At 39.7% G+C, this 8,898-nt stretch overlaps 1 pseudogene; it reads left to right on the forward strand.

The window, feature by feature from the left end:
* Window positions 1-3,080: 3,080 nt before the first annotated feature.
* On the forward strand, window positions 3,081-3,442 carry LOC130855404 (transmembrane protein 230-like; annotated as a pseudogene).
* Window positions 3,443-8,898: the final 5,456 nt, after the last annotated feature.

Here is an 8,898-nt window from a genome sequence, read left to right on the forward strand (position 1 = left end):
ACGTGAGTTTGATCCCTGGTAGGGGAACTAAGATCCCAAGAGCTGCGGTGCAACTAAGCCTGCATGCTGCAACGACTGAGCCCGCGTGTTCTGGAGCCTGCATGCCACAACTAGAGAGAAGCCTGCCCACCACAATGAAAGATCCCGTGTGCCACAACTAAGACCTGACGCAGCCAAAAATAAATTAATTAATTAAAAAAAAAAAAAACCAACCCAGAAATGACAGTGATAGATTTAGGAGACAAAGACATTAAAACACCTATTATAACTGAATTCCATATGTTCAAGCAACTAGAAGAAAGATTAAGCATGTTAAGTAGAGTCATGGAAGATATAAAAAAAGACCAGAATCAAATTTCTAGAGATGAAAATTACAGTGTTTGAGATGACAAATACACTGAATGGGATCAACGACAGTTTTGATATTGCAGAAGAAAAGATTTATGAACTTAAAGACATAGCTATAGAAACTATCCAAAATAAAACATAGAAAGAAAAAAAAACCTGTAACAAATGAAATGAGCATAAATGAGCTGTGGGATAACTTTAAAGCAGCCTAATATATGTGTATTTGGAGGGAGAGGAAAGGGGGAGAGACAGAAAAAAAAATCTGAAGAAATGCCTGAAAAATTTCCAAATCTGGTGAAAACTATAAACACAGATCCAAGAAACTCAATAAACCACGAATGCAAGAAACATAAAGAAAAATACACCAAGACACATCCTATCAACCTACTTAAGACAAGCAATAGAGAGAAAGTCTTAACAGCAGCCAGAGTAAGAAGACACATTACATGCAGAGGAACAAAGAACGATGACAGCCGGTTTTGCATTTAGAAACAATGCAAGCTAAAAGACAGTGGGTCTTCAAAGATATTTATGGTCCTGAAAGAAAACGCTGCCAATCTAAATTTGATAACTTAGATAAAATGGCCAAATTCCTTGAAAGATACAAACTACCAAAGTCCACTCAAGAAGAAATAGAAAACCTGAACAATTGTACAAATAAACTGAATTTGTAGTTAAAAACTTTTCCACAAATAAAACTACAAATTTAAACTGAATTTGTAGTTAAAAACTTTTCCACAAATAAAACTCCAGATCCAGATGGCTTCACTGAGGAAGTCTTCCAAACATATAAGGAAGAAATAATACGAATTCTACACAAACTCTTCCATAAAACTGAAGAGGAGGAATACTTCCCAATTCATTTTATGAGGCCAGAAAACTGAATTCAACAATATGTAAACAGGATACTACATGACGGTCAAAAGGATAATATATCACAGGAATGGAATCAATATAATTCGTCATATTAACCGACTGAGAAAGAAAAGTTGTGTGACCATCTTAATATGCAAGGGAAAAAAAAAACATTTCACAAAAGCTTATATCGATTTCTTTTTAAATTTATTTGTTTTACTGGCTGTATTGGGTCTTTGTTGCTGTGCACGGGCTTTCTTTTAGTTGCGGTGAGTGGGGGCTACTCTTCGTTGTGGTGCGCAGGCTCCTCATTGCCATGGCTTCTCTTATTGCAGAGCACGGGCTCTAGGCGCGTGGGCTTCAGTAGTTGCAGCACATGGGCGCAATAGTTGTGGCGCATGGGCTTAGTTGCTCCGCGGCATGTGGGATCTTCCTGGAGCAGGCATCGAACCCGTGTCCCCTGCATTGGCAGGTGGATTCTTAACCACCTAGGAAGCCCTATATTCATTCTTCATTAAAACTCTCAGTGCTCCAGGAATAGTAGGGAAGGTCCTTAACTTAATAAAGGGCATTTATGAAAAACCTACAGTTTCTCTCATACTGCATGGTAAAAGACTGAATGCTTTCTGCTAAGATCAGAACCAAAGTAAAGATATCAGCACGCATCACTTTCATTGAACATTATACGAGAGATTCTTGCCAGTGCAACTGGAACAAATAAGTGAGTTTAGTAAGGTTTGACACAAGATTAATATGAAAGAATCCATTTTATTTCTATGTATTAGCAACAAGTAATCAGAAATTAAAATTTAAAACATTATTTACACTCTAAGAAAATATATGAAATACTTGGGATGAATCTGACAGAGGATGCATAAGACCTTTACACTGAACAGTACAAAGCGTTGTTAAGAGGAATTAAAGAAGATGGAAATAAATGGGAAGCTATGCCGTGGTCTTGCATTAGAGGACTCAGTGTTGTTAAATGTCAGTTCTCTCAAAATCCATCTATAGATTCAACACAATCCTAATGAAAACTGTAGCAGGGTGTGTGTGTGTGTATGTGTAGAAATTGAAAAGCTAATTCTGAAGTTTATATGAAAATAGCAAAAACAACTTTGAAAAAAAGGAGGAATGTTGAAGGACTAATTATAAAGCTACAGTAAATAAGACAGTGTGGTATTGGTTTTGAGATAGACCAATAAATCAATGGGACAGAATAGAGACTGCAGAAATAGAGCCACACTTAGTAAATTGATTTTTGGAATGATGTGAAGGCAATTCAGTTGAGAAAGGATAATCTTTTCAAGAAATAGTCCTGGAACAACTAAATGTGCATAGGCAAAAAAACAAAAACAATGGTAAGACTCAAAATGAATCACAGACTTAAATGTATGACATAAAACCATAAAACTTCTAGAAGAAAACATAAAAGAAATATTTTGTGTGTCTTGGGCTAGGCAATGATTTTCTGGATACAATACTGAAATTTTTAAAAATTGTATACAGCATGCAAAAAAAAAACAGATGAATTGAATCTCATCAAAATTAAGAAAAATTTATCCTTAGAAAGACATTGTTACAGTAATGAAAAGACAAGCCACAGACTGGGAGAAAATATCTGCAAATCACATATCTAATAAAGGACTTTTATCCAGAAGGTAGAGAACTCTGAAAACTCAGTAATAAGAAAACACCTTGCTCCCCACCAAATGGGTGAAAGATTTGCACAGACACTTCACCAAAGAACATATGTGGGGAGGCAGTTGGGGGCGGCGTTCTATGAGGCCTTCGGATCGCCTGCTGTCCACTGGGAGCCAGCTGTCGGTGCCTGGGCGGCTGGGCCGGGGCTCCGACTGTAGCCGTGTCAGCGTGTTATGATGCTGTCTCGAACCAACCTGGCTACTGGAATCCCCAGTAGTAAAGGGAAATATGCAAGGCTCTCCAGTACAGACGATGGCTACATTGACCCTCAGTTTAAGGAAAGCCCTCCTAAGATTCCATATAAGGCCATTGCGCTTGCTGCAGTGCTGTTTTGATTGGCGCCTTTCTCATTCTCATAGGTTCCCTCCTGCGGGCAGGCTACATCAGCGAAGCGGGGGCAGACCGGGCGGTTCCTGTCCTGGTCATTGGCATCCTGCTGTTCCTGCCAGGATTCTACCATCTGCGCATCGCCTCCTATGCGTCCAAAGGCTATGGGGGATACTCCTACGATGACATTCCACACTTTGATGCCTAGCACCCACCTCAGCCCTGGAGAAAAGAGTCACAGATGGGACTGAGCCCAGCTTCAAGACTTGGAGCAGAAACTATGGCTAGGGGCTAAGGAGGTCTGCGGTTTGCAGATGTTTAACAAAACAGTGGCCAGATTTTATGGGTCCATCCTAAAGATGTTAACTGAGCCTACAGCTCGCCGTGTCATTAGGACATTCTGTATTTCTCATCTCCTAGCCCTGGCATAGCGCCTGACAAGCTTTTCCACATGAATATGTATCATGGAAGAGTAGCAACGTTCATTCTACGGGAAAATGGGAGGTTAATCTAGTGTGAAGTGTTGCTGCCACCACCCTTTTTAGAGTTGAGCATTCTCTTAAATATTTCCTCAATATGTTCTTGTGGCAAATGGAAGAATGCAGTATGTCAGATTTCTTATTACTAAGTAATTTATTTTGAAAATATCTAAGTGTCTTATCCCCATACTCTAACTTTGTGTTCTAGTAGAAGACCTTGGCAAAATCAAATATCAGTGTGGTGCATCTATAATATTTTTTACTTGCTTTCTTGCTAACAGCAACTAGGAATTTTTTAAACCTCAGAGCAAATTTTCAAAATGTAAACACTTTCTCTGTTCACCAATCCTTGGCCAGCTCTGATGTGGTTCACTTACAGGTTGGCCAGCATATAATTTGGATCATTCTGTCCTTTGTAGATCTAGGTATTCTGTACATCATGCCTTTAAGGACTGGACTTTTGGCTGTTTCCTAAGGAAAAAATGTAGATAAGTGGTTATTATTTAGAGTTTATAACCTTGTTGTGAGTACCTTGTATTATGATGTCATTCTGCTGAAGATTGTAAGAATTGGCCTAGATCTCTAGAGGACAAGACTGCCTTAGTTTGATTCTGTTTCCTAGCTTGCAAAAAGTGACTTGTATTCAGAAGCAATTAAAATGTCAAAATGTAAGGAAAAAAAAAAAAGAATATATGTGGATGGCCAACAAGTATATAAAAAGATGTTTGATTTCATTAGTCATCATTAAAATGCAAATTAAAACCACAATAAGATACTACAATATACCATTCAAAGTGCTGGTGAGGATGTGGAACAACTAAACTTTCTTATGTTGCTGGGAAAATTGTCGAATGTACAACTATTTCGGAAAATGGTTCAGCAGTTTCTTAAAAAGTTAAACATACACCTACCACACAACTCAGCTATTCTTTTCCAAGGTACTTAAGAGAAATAAAACCATTCTTGCATAAAGATTTGTACACAAATGTTCATTGTTGCTTTATTTATGATAGCCCAAATTGGAAATAACTCAAATGTCCCAAATCAACAGGTAAATGGATAAACAAATGTGGTATATCCATACAACGGAGTACTGCTCCGCAGTGGAAAGAATAAGCTATTTATATACGCAGCAACACAGCTGAATCTCAAAATAATTGTGCTGCATGAAAGAAAATAGATAGAAAAGAGTACTTACTGTATGATTCCATTCAAATAAAATTCTAGAAAATGAAACTAATCTATAGTGACAGAAAGCAGATCACTGGTTGTCTGAGGATGGGGAGGGGCAGGAAGTGGAGGGAAGGAGGGAGAAATTACAAAGAGTCACAAGGAAACTTTTGGGGTGATGTTCATTATCTTGACAGTGGTGGTGATTCCACAGGTGTTTATGTATGTCAAAACTTATCAAAATTGTTCATTTTAAATATGTGCAGTGTACTATATGCCAATTATACTTCAATACAGCTGTTTAAAAACTCCCAGAAGTGTGGGAAGCAAGAAGGAATGATGAACACAGAAGTTGGTAAATGTATTGGTGAATCTAAATAAGCAATAGTGATAATAATTATAAAATGGATTGAAAACATCAGATTTTGTATTGGTTGGTAGAAATAAGTTAAGAGATTTTTACTCAACTCTCAATTTTAAGTGTGCATTATGTATGCTTCACTTCCATGCTAGCTGACAGCACAAAGAAAGGGGATTTTTAAAAAATCAATTCAAAAGAAGATGTGAAATAAGAGAAATGAAGTAAAGAAAAAGCGGGAAGTAACTGAAGTCACAGGAAAGGAGGTAGGAATAATTTAATGTACCTCCTTAAAAATTCTTGTGGGAGTCTAGGAAGGCTTCCTGGAAAGGGGGACATTTATTTAAGATGGTTTTAAAGAAATATTATAATGAGCAGAAATATTATAATGCATAGAGGGGGTTGCATGAGCAAATGCACAGGGAGGCAAAAAACATGTTAGAAGGGACTTCTCTAGTGATCCAGTGGTTATGACTCTGCACTTCCACTGCAGAGGGTACGGGTTCCATCCCTGATCTGGGAACTGAGATCTCACGTGCCACAGGGTTGGGGGGGGGCATGCTAGAATCAGCACATAAGATATGATCCCAGGAGAGGGGGCTGGAGGGGATGGTTAGGAGACTGCCAACAGAGGTTGGGGCCTGAAGGCCTTGAATGAGGGCAGTGGGGAAGCACAGAAAGATTTTCCAATCAGAGGTGACATGGTTGGAGGGGTGCTTTTGATGCATCTCTTGAGGGCAGTATAGAAAATGAATTCTTGCCACAGTACTGAAGGCAGAGAGGGTGGTAAGGAGGGTTGAGGGGAGGCCATGGGAACAGAGGGGAGAGGCCACCACTCATTCCCCTACAACTCAGCTTCCTGATCACCATCAGTGACAGACCTTTCAATACAAAGATGTCCCCAAGGAGCTGTGACTTCTGGGCTCACAGATAAGGCTAAGTTGGAGAGAACTGTTCTCCCAGCAAATCAGTGGCAGCACCATATCTGTGGAAACATGCTGTTTCAAGGTGACCTAACTTCTGACCTCCAGATCTGCCTTATGAAGTGAGCACAGCCAGCAGAGAGCCCTGGCCTTGGGTCTGGAGGCCTGGGTTCTGGGGTCTGAGTCAGCACTGGCTCATCACGTAACCTCCACCAAGTCCCTTGCCCTCTCTGAGCACCACCTAATCCATCAACTCCTGCTTCAAAGTAAGGGTGTTAGACTAGCGGGCCCTCCCATCTCTGACCTTTGCATTGGGCCAGCAGATCTGGCCCTAGGTCTATCTCTCCTTAATACTCCAATCAACTAGCATGCCTTCCTAGTACGGCCACCTCCCCAACCCCACCACTGGGCTTGACCTCTTGGAGACGTGAGACCCTCTGATTTCTTCCCTTCCTAAAATGAAAATAGCATTACCGTTTTCATTATAACAATAATATGGGTTCATTGTTAAAAATGAGAAAGTAAAATTCAAGTGCAATCCTAATATACAAAGGTAGTCACCATTAAGATTTTCTAAAAATAAACTTATTTATTTATTTATTGGCTGTGTTGGGTCTTTGTTGCTGCACACGGGCTTTCTCTAGTTGTGGTGAGCAGGGGCTACCTTCGTTGTAGTGTGCAGGCTCCTCGTTGCCATGGCTTCTCTTGTTGCGGAGCACATGCTCTAGGCGCGTGGGCTTCAGTAGTTGCAGCACACAGGCTCAGTAGTTGTGGTGCACAGGCTCAATAGTTGTGGCACACAGGCTTATTTGCTCCTCGGCATGTGGGATCTTCCCGGAGCAGGGATTGAACCGGTGTCCCCTGCATTGGCAGGTGGATTCTTAACCACTGCACCACCTAGGAAGTCCCCACCATTAAGATTTTGACAACAGTCTTCCCTGTGTTCACACACACACACACACACACACACATGCACACACACACTTCAAACACCCACACACACAACTTTGTGTAAAGGAGACTTTAGTATTTTAACTATTCTGCAATCTAATCTAAAAAAAATCTAATTTTTTTCACTCAATAATATGTCATGGAACCTATGTAAAAAATATTTTAATTTTTAGAAATTTTGATTACATACTCGCATACAAATATACCATTGCATTTATGCAAGTGCACAAAGTGATCCGCGTGAATGTGGGCAAACCCTAGTCACCTCTTTGTCGTTTGTGGCTCCCTGTTTTCCTCTGTCAACAAATGGACCATGATCACTACTATAATGAACATTTTTTAAAATTTATTTATTTATTATTTTTTGGGGGGTACACCAAGTTCAATCATCTGTTTTTATATACATATCCCCGTATTCCCTCCCTTCCTTGACTCCCCCCCTCCTCAAGTCCCCCCCACCCTCCCCGCCCCAGTCCTCTAAGGCATCTTCCATCCTCGAGTTGGACTCCCTTTGTTATACAACAACTTCCCACTGACTATCTATTTTACAGTTGGTAGTATATATATGTCTGTGCTACTCTCTCGCTTCGTCTCAGTTTCCCCTTCAACCTCGCCCCCTCCCATACCTCGAGTTCTCCAGTCCATTCTCTGTATCTGCGTCCTTGTTCTTGTCACTGAGTTCATCAGTACCATTTTTAGATTCCGTATATGTGAGTTAGCATACAATATTTGTCTTTCTCTTTCTGACTTACTTCACTCTGTATGACAGATTGTAGTTCTATCCACCTCATTACATATAGCTCCATCTCATCCCTTTTTATAGCTGAGTAATATTCCATTGTATATATATGCCACATCTTCTTTATCCATTCATTTGTTGATGGGCATTTAGGTTGCTTCCATGTCCTGGCTATTGTAAATAGTACTGCAATAAACATTATGGTACAAGTTTCTTTTGGAATTATGGTTTTCTTTGGGTATATGCCCAGTAGTGGGATTACTGGATCATATGGTAGTTCTATTTATAGTTTTTTAAGGAACCTCCAAATTGTTTTCCATAGTGGCTGTACCAACTTACATTCCCACCAACAATGCAGGAGACTTCCCTTTTCTCCACACCCTCTCCAACATTTGTTGTTTCCAGATTTTGTGATGATGGCCATTCTGACTGGTGTGAGGTGATACCTCATTGTGGCTTTGACTTGCATTTCTCTGATGATTAGTGATGTTGAGCATCTTTTCATGTGTTTGTTGGCCATCTGTATGTCTTCTTTGGAGAAATGTCTATTTAGGTCTTCTGCCCATTTGTGGATTGGGTTATTTGCTTTTTTGGTATTAAGCTTCATGAGCTGCTTGTATATTTTGGAGGTTAATCCTTTGTCCGTTGTTTCACAGGCCACTATTTTTTCCCATTCTGAGGGTTGCCTTTTAGTCTTGTTTATGGTTTCTTTCACTGTGCAAAAGCTTTTTATAATAAATATTTTAAACATATGTCCTTGTGCGTTTTCAGGAGAAATATCCAGATGTGGATTTGTTGGGTTCAAAATATGAACATTAAAATTTTTTATGTATATTGCTCAACCATCCTCACCCAAATTAGTACCAATTCTCACTTCTACCAACAATACGAGTGGCCATGTCTCAACACCCTTTTTTTCTGTAGCTGGCAATTTTCATAAGCAATGGAACTTACATACAAGGCTTGCCTTGGTCAACGCCCTTTTTTAACAGAAGGCGTTATCCATTTCTAATCTAATAGGTGAACATTCTTTGGTTATCAGTG

This window comes from Hippopotamus amphibius, chromosome 1 (genome assembly GCF_030028045.1).
Source record: "Hippopotamus amphibius kiboko isolate mHipAmp2 chromosome 1, mHipAmp2.hap2, whole genome shotgun sequence".
Classification (NCBI taxonomy): Eukaryota; Metazoa; Chordata; class Mammalia; order Artiodactyla; family Hippopotamidae; genus Hippopotamus; species Hippopotamus amphibius.